Here is a 12,838-nt window from a genome sequence, read left to right as displayed (position 1 = left end):
GCACTGAAAGTTTGTTATTGAAGGTGTGCATGTTTACTTGTCAACCTTGGGTATCAAGGTTGGTGAAAATTTTTTTTATTAGTCACAGTATTTACCATTCAAACCACGACAACATCCAGGAATTTTTTGTGCCTGCCACGACTTGTTTGCTCAAAGGGGTTTCCGCAGCTGCACAAAAAAATTGTTAGTATATAGGTGTAGTGAGAATAGCAATATCTACAAATTCCTTCGGTTCTTCGGTTCCAGATACATTTTGTAGGAAAATAAAGACGACGCCTAAAGCTTCAATAATTTTTGGGCGATGCACGGTATCTTACCGTGTGTAGTCGGGCTCCTTTGAATAGTCGTTCTAATCAGTTTTGCTATTCAGAAATGACCTATAATGCTGTCGCTCACCTTGATCACCATGATAACACGGAAAAGATGCGATTGCCATTTTTCCAGACCTGCCTACAAATGGACTGTTGCTGCTTCCTATTCACTCTTAAAAGCCACACCCAATAGGATGTGTCAGACGGCTCGAGAAAGTTTTAGGCTAATGTTGCGCTTTCTGGCAGAAGCGCCTTGTACTGTTTTCTTTGGCCTTTCATTCTCCGTTGTGGAAGTACTGTCGGGGCGGCGGTGGCGGGTGGTTTCTCCTTGATGCTTGGTTGATGCGACTTGAAGCCTTTTTTTAACGATCTCAAATTGTAGTTAGAGGCGAAGCTCCTCTTGCTCGGGCCCTGTCCCGTCCCTTGTTGCGCCGTGTACATACCGCTGATGATGATTGAGGCAGGATGCCCCTAGGGATTGGCCAACCAAAGATTGGACGAAGATGTCAAAACGTACAACGCGTTCGTTGCTACCCAACAAGGAGGACAGGAATAAGAAGACGTCGTCGTTCGTTTTCTGCAAGCTCAAGACACGTACCGGGGGTACGCCACACAAGACGCTCTGCAGAAAGCGACGGGCAAGGTGGATAAAATGTCACACACCGAACTTGCAACCCACCCATCGTCCCAAACAAGCCCTACAAGATCACCACAAACATTGACGTCGACGACGGGCTTGTCAACGGAGCGGCGGGATGTCTTAAGCTTTCCGCGCGAGGACTGGTGGTCTTGACACGGCGGCGCCTGGTTTCGATCCCACGACTCTCTTGCCGCGACGGGAGTTACGTTGCGCTCTTCCCACGGCGCTACAAACCGAGACGCGAGCATGGCTACGAGCGCGCCTTATGTCCTTCACTCATTCAGATGGCGCGCGCTGTCAAGAAGACCTATAACAACGTGTCGAGTGTCATTGACGTGCGGCACCCGGTTTCAATCCCACGACTCTGTAGCCGCGACGGGAGGTACGTGGCGCTCTTCCCACTGGGCTACAAACAGAGATGCGAGCATAAACACGAACGCGCCTCATGTCCTTCACTCATTCGGATGTTGCGCGCCGTCAAGAAAACCTCTAACAACGTGTCGTGTCTTTATATGATGTGTGCGCGAATGTTTCACGCTTTTACCGATAAGCATTTTAGCTTCACCCCTGTCATTATCATTCACTTCGTGAAGATCGCGAGATTTTTTTCTGCCCTCGAGATGGCTAACGAGCACCAAAAAACGCCCCTAGTCAGTACACCCTTTCCTTGGCCTAAAAATGTTCGGAAATTCATGAACGTACACTAACCGTGTTTCTAATAAGTGAACGTGTTACTGTAGGTACGCAATCTTAGGGGCTCTGAAATTGCTTCCAACTCTGGAGATTCACACTAGGCGTGTGCAGAGTCCAGTGGTGCAACCCTAGTTTACGCAAAGACTTCGGCAGGAGTAGCTGTCAAAAATATGGTAACGTTCATTCGGTTACACAATGACGCGGCCACAATATCTGAAATTGTTATTGCTTGCAACGATAGCAAAGCGCACATTTGGAGCTAAAGTATACACATAGCAAGCACGACGTCGCGGGTTCGATTACCGGCCGCGGCGGCTCTTTTCTGATGTAGGCAAAAAGCAAAAACCCCATTGTGTACGAGATTTCGGCGCACGTTAAAGAACCCAAGGTGGTCAAAATTATTCCGGAGCCCTCCATTGCGGCGCGCCTCATGGCCTGCATTGCGTGAGCGCGTTAAAACCCCAAAATCAATCAATCAATCGATCACACCATACACATAGCAACCCAAGCACAGCTGCGTTGTGATTTTCGATCACGAGTGCGATTACCATGCATTTATAGTTGTTTTTTATAAAACCTGACGCAGCGCCTTGAGTTGTTAGCAAGTATAGAAACCTCTTTGAGTTTTCGGAGTTGCGAAAACAACCATTTGCGATGTTTTAGATATTCGTTAATTTTTTTCACTTTGGGTTTTTATATACATGATTGTTTTAAGATCAGGTGGGTTTGCAAACACATCATAGGGAATTAGAATCGTCACAAGAAAATTTCTAAACCAGTCATAGGAGATGCACTCCTTCCCGATCCCTTCCCAAGTCAGCACATTATTAACAATTTCCTTTGAGGGACACTCATTGCATATACAAACACGACAACCGCCGTTACAAGAACATTTGATTGCTTGTCTTCTTAGAATTATAAATACCTTCCAAACAAACTGATAAAGAACAACCGACGGTGCGCATTATCATCCTCACCATCAATAACAGATTTTAGGCCCGCTGCAGCACGAAGGCCCTCCCCTTTCACCTGCCCCCGCCACTCTCCTTTCCTTCTGCCGTTGCTTTAGTTAATATTTTTGCTGAGCGAATTATACAATTGAAACATTACATACAATATTTCTTGAGGCAAAGGATCATTAACATGTTAGATTAAATATTTATACTAACTTTTGTGGCTGGCCCTCTCCGGGTTTCGCGTCGTCTACTGGGTGGAGAACACCGCGCTGTGAGGGTGAGAATCGCAACAATGCAAATAAGGATAACAAATATAAGTGATATATATGTGAGCACATGTATAACAAACGATGTTGTTTTCGGAAACTGGGTTGATAAACTCGAGTATATAATTCGCAGTTTTGCCACGCAAAAAAACTCCCTGAAAATCAAAACGCTTATCATTTATAATAGTGTAAATAAATAACGCATTCAACGACATTTTATTACTTGATATGTAGCGTTAGTGCTTCAAATTAATTTGGCACAGCCACTGCTCTACTGACTCGGTATCTGCCTCAAGGTCACAATTTGTCTTTTTTTTCGTGAAAGCACAAACAGTACCTTTACGTTTTTTTTTTGCACTCCAACTAAAACAAGTTTGCGTCTATGGCTACAACGTGAAGAATAAATTTTATTGACTTTTGAAACACACAACAAACAAACTAAGCGGCCCAGATTCTGTGATACAACCTTGTAGACCACAAAACGCTGAATTACATTTTGTACATCTCAAGGGAACAAACTTGAGCTTGGTGTCAGCCTCTGCGAATGAACATGAATGTACGAAACAGATATCGGCACACCTTATGTAAGTGAGCAGAAAAAAGGGATTCTGATTCCTTCAACCTCACTAATTTCAAGAACGCTGGGGCTAACCAAGGAAAGGTACTACTTTCTATATGATAATTTAATAGCAATCCAACCAATCGTAGAGAGGATGGAGAGCCCACGTTTTGTGGCCTCCTCGGCTCGTTCCTCACGGGTGACTGTGGTCAAATTACAGAGGTGTCCTAATGCCTTTCCGCACGCCCCTGGCTCTGTAGGAAATATCAACGGGACACCTTTTTAGTCCAGATACAAAAATCACACAAATATTACGATCTTGGCGACTTAACACAATGGCGAAGTTCTTAGGACAGTTTGTACTTTCCATGCAAATAATCGCATATGTTTTGTGTACGGTAACTGTACAACAATACAATTACGCGAATGACTCCATGATTGGTTATGTCTTTTTTAAGTTGACAAGGACTTGCTGTTCGGCGAGTTGGTGCGACCTTTGCTACATGGTTTTAGCGTTAAAAATGGACGAACAGAAGCCTGTCCCGAACACAAGCGCCTGTCCCGTCCGCTTTCTTGTTTCGTCCATTTTTAGCTCTATCATGTTGCCTGCATAAGCAAGCGTAGCAGAGTTTACAAGCGCCTTTCGGGTAAATCAAATGAATACAGGTCAAAGTGGACACGCAACGCAAAACTTAGTATTTGTTAGAACACTGCGAATAATGTTTCTGTTTTGTTTTTTAAATTATTTTTTGCTTGAAAAAAATGTTTTAGAAGTCTTCGGGTGACTTAAGTTCCAGTGAAGCCGAGTCACGTATTGGGGTGCAGCTCAAGTGACTCGCCGATTTTTCTTTGAGAACTTCTTCATTTTTCAAAATACAGACAGCTTATAAGGGCCCCAGCAAGAGGGGTAGAATTTACCCCTCGCACTTAACAATACATGAGCACAAAGAACACAAAAAATACACAAGTACAAAATATGGGTCGGGGTTCCGTGCAATCAAGTAAGTCTAACGTGCTGAATAATGGACTGAGGTAGGCAGTTTCAGTTGTTTATCGGAAAGGAAAGTATGCGAATTTAAAAACACTTGTTCTGGGGAAATAAGGTGCAAGAAAACGAGCCTGAGGAAGCCGTGCTAGTCGTGTCGTTAGCGGCTTTAAATACAACTAAAGGTTTAGTGACAGCGGATTGGTATTAAAAAAAATACAATTGAGCCTGCGAATTTTACAAAGTTTTTTAGGTGTGCTAATGAGGAATTTCGATAATGCTTGGTGCAGTATAAGACATTGTATACTTGTGGTAAATAAAACCAACTGCATTGTGTTGGCTGATTTACAGTTCCTCCATATCTTTTTCAGTGTATGGGTCCCTTATTTTGATGCATGTTCTAAGGTGGGTCGTATAAGAGCCGTACAATCTAGTTTTATAAAAGAAACAGGACCACGCTTGCATTTCTGCCTCAAAAAGCAAAGTTTGCGAAAGGATTAAGTGCAAACTTTGGAAATGTGCGTTTTTACAAAGTTTATTTTTCCACAGAGCATAGCTGACAGCTTATGAACAGACAATGACTGAAGTTGATTCAATGAACGCGAAAATATTCGCTTCGCGGATGATATCGAAAACGGAAAGGCGATAGGGCTGTGTATGAGATGTTCTATTTACGTTGTGTGTGCCATCGTGTCGACTTCGTGGAAGGCTGTGGCAGCCAGATGTCGCATCCTTGTCGGACGCAAGCCGAGGCACTACCGGAGCAAGTGGTGGATGTTAGCTATTGCATTGCTGCGGTGGAAAACTGGGCAACCGATGTGTGCAAAATAATCTAGAAAGTGAGGCCTTTGCATGGTCCTGTCGGGAGTGAAGGGCGCCTCCGCCTCCTAAATCCCACTAAACGCCACCTCCACGTCGCGGGTAAGACCGGTGGGAGAGTGACAGCAAAAGGTGGAATGAGAGAAAGCGTTCGCGGTCGGAGGTTTCGGTTCTCGTTAGCAGGAGAGTGGTGTCATCTCGGTCTAATGGAGAAGACGGAGTAGGAAAGGAGGGTACTAGCTGGGTTGCTTCGTGAGCCTTTCAGTGGGCTATGTGTAGGTCAGGCGGAACCCACACAACGTGAATCTCGTGAGGAATTCGTGCCGCAAGTTGGTAAAATTCTACAACAGCATAGGGCTTTGACTAGGTAATCGCCGTAAGCGGACTGCTTGATGGGCATTCGTTCGAATAACGATGCGTGCCCCGGGTTGCACAATCAGTCAGGGTAAAGTCAGAAGAGCCTCTCTCAGGGCTATAAGTTCAGCTTATAATGCTGAAGGTTCCCGTACCGTAAATCTGTACATTTGTTGAGAGCTAGATGGCCAGCGCAACTAATCGGACTGGAAATCACGGTGTACTGAATTTTAAGCTTCGATATATAATATTGTGAAGCGGGTTCGAAGGCAGGTATCCAGTTGGGCGATACGTTGTTGAAAGGCAGATGCCCAATTGCTGAACCCTGAACGGCCAAAGGTCAGTTGGCTTGTTGCCACCCAGTTGTAGGAACTGCTAGCGGGGAAGTACTCGCTGCGTTAGGGCTGGTAGCGTAGGGAATAGTCCGTAAGATAACAACGGTCGCGCACAATCACGCAAAGCAGTCTTGAATTTCCGAGATTCGCGACGTCGTTGAACAACTTCATCTAACGTGTTCAGTTGGGCGTGATCTTGGAGAGCGACTAAAGGGATCATGCGTGGTAGCGCAGTAACGCGGGAACTGAGCAAAGTAGACGAAGCATGGTTGTAAAGCTGCTGCCACTATTTGTCGTGCTACACGTGAGCTGGCACCACCAGCCTTGGGAGAGACACCGCGTACCAGAGCTTGTTTCTGAGAAGCGTGGTGCTTAGCCAGAGCAAACTAAGTTGTCGGGTACAGTAAACTCTCCTCATTGCGAACCTCAGATTGATTTTTGGAGATTAATGAACATTTTAAAATCTCCTACCAAATCCCCTATAACTTCAATGTAAAAATGTTTTACTACAGCGAATTTCAGAACACCGAATATTTCAGAATAACGTATAAAATTTTATTATCCTCATATAAAACAATACCGTTCGTAGCGATGACAGAATCAGCGACGAGGACGACGCTGAGACAAGGCCAGCAGGCCAGGGCGAAGAAGCCGTGTCTAGCGCCGATGTTTTTCAGTGCGTAGCAAAAATGCGCCATTTTCTTTTGCTGGTGCACCAATGACACCGAGGCAGTGCAGAAGAACGTGGACAGCTGCGAATCGTTCATCTTGCAGCAGTTGAGTGGCACACGTCAGGCAAGGATCACCGATTTCTCCGAATAAACGTGCATCTAGACCCGCGTTAGACGCTATCGTGATTGTGCGTGTCTTCCCACTAAAGGTAGGTGGATGCTTTTGTTGCGCTCACAATTTTTCGTGCGCATATTTTTTTTTCACTATAACGAACATTCAAATTAACGATAAATTATTACCGGTCCCTTGAAATTCGTTGTATCGAGATTTGACTGTATCAGCAGCCCCAGCACTTTGATTGTTGGGCTCTCTTCCAGTGGTTGCCCAGCGAGTTTAGGGCGGACGTGAAGCGCAACAAAATTTGGGTGGCCCCGGCGGTTAGCCACGAATGTGTATGTTGCTTCACTCATTGAAAGCTTAAATCTATCGAAGAGGCAGAGGGTGCGATGACATCTTGGGCCTATTCCTTGCACTCGCTTGAGATTAAATATCCTGGTGAGCGTTACACACGGCGATGTAATTCGCACAAATGAGGCATTTAACATCCGGCACATCGTGGAAACGCCATACCAAGAGGATCAAGGCACTGTTAAACAAGGTGGGAGCAAATACCTACATCTCGTGCGCACCACGTACAAGCACGAAGAACCCAAAAGATTCCCCCCGTAGGCGTATGGCAAATGTTTAGTCTTGAAGGAATGAATAGACGAACTACCCCACCCACGTGGGATCGTAGAGCATATCAATTGAGTCTAGCAGAGCCGCGTCAGTTATATTATTATAGCCTTTTTGGATGCCCGTTCTTAAGATAGACTGGTTACCATGACTGGGGTTTCATAAAATTTTAAAAATAATAATAATACGCTTTTATTTTATGAAAACGAACGCACATTACAAAATCCGGTCAACCCAAGCCATGAAGGCTTGTCGGGCTGTACCCGGCAGTCCGCGACAAGTAATAAAGGTAAAAAATATGGTTAGCAAGTTTTACGTAAACAGGGTAAAAAACAAGGCAGGCTACAGAACAAAAGTTCACCAAAGGAAGCTATATAACAAGCCCAAAAAATACAAAGTGGTGTAATAGCAAGGATGTACATCAATGGAAACCTACGCATGAAAAAAAGAGCTAGTCTAAAACTACAACAAGGACGAATGATTGGTTCTGAAATACAGTTTGAGTGCACGTTTTGATGAGAGAGAGTATAGCTCAGTAGGTAAAGAATTAAATATGTTAGGAACGTAATACTGTCTTGTATAACGACCGAAGCGGGTATAACACTTCGGGGTAATAAATTTGTCATGGTGTCTCATTTGCCTTATAGGGACGAACGGAAAAAGGAAATCACTCTCCCAAAAATGTTTTGTAACCACAGTCTGAAAAAATAGTTCATCAAATGAAGGCAACTGTAAAAAGGAAAAGAAAAAAATCAGTATTAGGGGGAAAGACCTGATTATAAGCAACGTTTTGAAGGATAGAGTTTAACATATAATTCAATTTTGCGCGCCATGTAAATGTACAGTGATAAAATATAGTAATTCCGTATCTAAGATAGCTATACACAAGTGCATGAACAATAACTTTTCGGACAGAAAATGGAAGCAGGTTTCTAGTGTTGTACAGGAGGCAAGATAGTGGACGAAGCTTTTTGCTAATACCTGTGAAATGCGTGTTTCATGTCATATCAGAACCAAACATGATGCCTAAATATTTTACATTACTTGAGAACTGGAGTGGCGTGCATTTGCCGTTAATACATTTTGAGTCATGAACAAAAAATGGCACAGGATGATCAATTCTTTTATGGGGATTATGAAAACAAACAAGCTTAGTCATTTGTCTTTTAATTCCGATTCCGTTATCCGTACACCGTTCAGAATAGATGTGGCATCGGCTTGAAGGATATAAACGCAAGTATCAAACGAGGCTTGAGTCGACAGTAGGACCGTATCGTCCGCATATTGGAATAGACGGCATTTTGATACAAACTGAGGTAATCCATTGACGTAAAGGTTAAATAAAAGGGGGGATAAACGGAACCCTGGGGAACACCTGATTTTAACATTATTTTTGAACTTGTGCAGTCACCTATGCACACCACCTGAGAGCGATTAGAAAAATAACTGGACAATAGCTTTATAAAGGGACCACGGAATCCAATTCTTTTAACTTTTTAAGAAGCAGTGCGTGAATGACCGAATCAAACGCCTTGCTTGCATCTATAAAGAGACCGCATGGGAATTCGTTATTATCAAAAGCCGAGTAGATGATGTCCATAAATTCTTCTAGCAGGGTGATTGTGCTTCTTCCCTGTATAACACCAAACTGTCCTTCCGACAGTATATTATTCTTATTTAGAAAATTGGTCATTATTATGAGCAGGTGTTTTTCAATTATTTGACTTATTGCAGGCAGAATAGAAATCGGTCTGTAGTTATCTACTTCGCTACGAGAACCACTCTTATAGAGTGGTTTAACTACAGCAACTTTTAAACCGTCAGGGATAACGTCATGCTCTATGCACCCATTGATAATAAAAAGAAGTACGAATTCGAGCACAGCAGAATTACGCTGAAGATCATTCATGTAGATGCCATCTATGCCAGGTGGTTTTTTAGGTCGACAGCTAAATAAGATGCTGTGTAAGTCTCCTGAAGTAACTGGTGGCAAAAATGCCGATGATAGAGTACTGGTAATAGCGCTAGCTGCATCTCAGCGAAAGGCTGGAGATATGAGGACGTTTTAGAAAAAAAGCAGTTAAATTCCTGGACGGCAGACGGGAGATTCCTGAAATGTTTTTAAATACATCTTCTAAAGATTTAAATGTGTTTCGTCCGAATACTTCATTAATAGCTGACCACAATTTTCTGGGGGAGTGCTTGTTTTCATAAAAAGTCTTATTATAAAAGTGACGTCTTGCCGACCGAATCATGGCGTTTACCCTGTTGCGCATTGATCTGTGCATATTTCTTATTTCTGTATTATTTGGGGCACGCTTGCAACGTGACCAAAGGGTGTCTTTTTCTTTAATGGGTGTGAGTATATCTAACGATAACCATGGAAGCTTGTGGTTACGTTTTTTACTGTGATTGTTTTTTGGGCAGCAGGTTTTAGAGAATGAATTGTATCAACAAAACACGCGTGAGCAGTACAACTCGTGACGTTACGTAAAAATTTGTTCCAATCAAAAGTGGCCATAAGTTTGTCAAATTTATCGATATCAAGGATGTTCAGGGAGTAAATTTTGGGGCGGGAATTACTCAGAACTGGAAATGCGAAATGACAGCCTACAATATAATGATCGGCCAGGTTACACTTGACTACTGATGAAACAGTGCTAGCCATAGGGGCTCTTACATTAACATGGTCGAAGCAAGATGACACAAGTTTGCTTCCTAAATATTCTTCCCGTGTATACGCATGAATGGTTGGACTGACTCCCCATTTCGATAATGTGTTTAGATATTCACAAACAACTGGCCTTGACGGCGATAGGGTGTCGACATTATTGTCCCCAATTAGGCAAACTAAGCTATTTGGTGTTAAGGAGCGGAGAAGATCGTCCAATTCGGTTATAAATGAATTTTTATATAAATGAAATGAATGAAATGAATTCGGTTATAAATGAAATGAATTTGATGTTGCTAAAACGATAAGCCTGTCCACTATTCCAAGATGTCGGCTAAAGTCGATTTGTGCGGGGTGGTAATACCAAAGGTGTTCAAGCCCCCACAACAAGCGAGTGGCTGTAGTGTTCTCTCCAAGCTTGAAAGTCTTCACCGTGAGAGACATTGGCCGAAGGTTGTCTAGTACCCTGGGTGGATTGCCACGTTCTGCTATAGGAACCACATGCGCTGCTTTCCAGGTACCACGCACGACGACACTAGGCCATGCCTTGTTGATTGAATCGAGAAGCTGAGGAAGCACAACCCTGCTTTAATTATGAACGGCTTCGTGTGGAATAGCATATGGACCAGGTGCAGCTTTCCACTCAGCAGAACCTATTGCAGAAAGCAATTCTGTCATCGTAAATGCCGCACTGATACCTTCGGCGCCAGAATGCTATGCAGGCTTGTTCCCGTGTCCAGAGAGGAATCTTGGGCAAGCCAGAAAATTTCGGGCCGGTGCCCCAATACACAACAGAAAATATGGCCTGGGCGCTTCTTTGCCGATATCTTCGGGAAATAGGTAAGCGGCCAAACAAGCATGGACAGCTGGATTCGGGGTCACCGTCCGCGTTCTATCGCCCGGAATGTTCGCCAGAGAGAGGCATTGGAAATCTTGGAGGAAAGCCCATCACACCATGTGTGCCACTGATGACGCGACAGGTCTATTTCATATGAGCGTGCATTTAATGATAAAAAAATTCACATTCTGACAATGATGGCTTGGACAATACGTACCCCAGTACAGCGGCCGTGCAACATCATGAAGAACGGATGGGGTGCTGGGACCCTCGCCGCACAAGAAAGAGAAGCAGGATCGTGAAAGGCTTCACGATCTGCTTGGTCGCGAACAGCCCAAAGATATCGGCCTGCGCCGACTAATAGCCGGAGCAGGCCATTCCACATCCAGCCACGTGGTGTTAGGGGCACAATGCAGCCCACTTCGTATAATGTGGGCAAGCTATGTTGCCGCTCCACAGACGGTGAAGCCATCCTAGACCAGAAAGCTGTGTCAACTAACGACACATCACTTGCGTGAGAGCAGGCGGGCCCGCGACGAGTAAAGTGCCAGAATTATGGCGTGTCATCACTCTCCCTGCAGAAGGGTTTCAGGTGCCGTAAAGGAGTGCCTGGCTCCAACCACCTAAGGTCTCGGCCTTAGAGGGGACGCGAGAATATTTCACCGCACGTTTCGCTGTACCGGGATGGCTGAGAAGAACGAAGGACGCGTCCGCGAAAGCGTCCCTCACACGCTTACGAGAGGGACTTGATACGGAGTAACACCACTCAAATTGAGGGGCATTAAAGTTCACACTGACCAACATTGAAAGCCTTAAATATTGCTAATGAACAGAAAATATCCGAGCCCTACATAATGACAAAGGGTTTAGCCCCTTGCTTACCTGATGTAGTTGGAAACGACAACTTTTTGGTCCTTATACATTGGACTGCAGCTGCCACTACCGACTGACACGATTGCACCCCTATTCTAGGAAAAGTTGTACTTGCGGGTAACACGCCGCCACGGAACGGCCTACCTTGCCCGTAAGTGCCGCTCCGCGCACACGATGATCTACTATAGATGGAGACACGCCAGTAAAACGACTAATGGTAGGAAAAACGTTTCTCTCTTTGACCAGTAGAGCCCAGACGTGCAGCTTGTTGTTAAGAGGATGAATCTTTAGCCCACCAATCGAAGACAAGCCCCTGTAACTGCAGTGTGAGATTCCGGGTATACAAGGAGTCATCAGGGCCATTAGGAGTTGAAGTGCTGTAGGGGTACTGATGTCAGATGGTATAGCTGGATAAGCATAAAACGCAAGAGTGACCAGGTCGAGCTGTCGGAAATGACGGATAACTTCAAAATGTAAAATAGCACCGCGGCTAACGCACCGTAGAGGCGGGTGTTGCGAACAGGTCGATGCATTGTTCGGGAAGTTTCCGGCGCCAAATAACCTCTCGGTGCAGCTGGAGGCAATTGACTTCTGCTAAGAGATGAGCAATATTCTCATCAACAGCTGCGTGTCGATATGATCGTAATATGGCAAAGGTGTTTTCTTTAGAGATTTCAGTGGGCGGCGGCAATCTCATCGGCGTGCAGCGTCACGACAATAGTGCTTCTTCAGGCGCAGAACGCAAATCAACGAAGTATGGCCAGTCTTCTTCATCCCACTGTGTTGGCCAAAAAACGCCTGGATTCGGCATGGCGAATGTGTTCGTTTTGACTGGTTGGAGCCTGCGGTTTTGACGCCGACATAATGTCTTCAAGTGGTCGGGCACGTAGGCGCTGTGATTTTGTGATATAGGCTTTTGTAGAAGCCGCAGTGTTAATCCACTTGCTTCTAAGACATTTCCTCACCCAGACACGAGGAAAGGCGAGATTTGTGGTCATGACGATGCCGAAAGCATTTGTAGCAGCACACTACAGCAGGATTGTAGGATTGAGGTCGCAAGATGCAGACGTAGTGGCAAAATGTGGCGGGCGGTATAGGAAGTCTTTCCAAAGTTACGAGGAAGGAGACCTT

This window comes from Haemaphysalis longicornis, unplaced genomic scaffold (genome assembly GCF_048455015.1).
Source record: "Haemaphysalis longicornis isolate Haplotype H1 unplaced genomic scaffold, Haemaphysalis longicornis Haplotype H1 scaffold_13, whole genome shotgun sequence".
Taxonomy (NCBI): Eukaryota; Metazoa; Arthropoda; class Arachnida; order Ixodida; family Ixodidae; genus Haemaphysalis; species Haemaphysalis longicornis.
Note: the sequence above shows the minus strand (reverse complement) of the source record.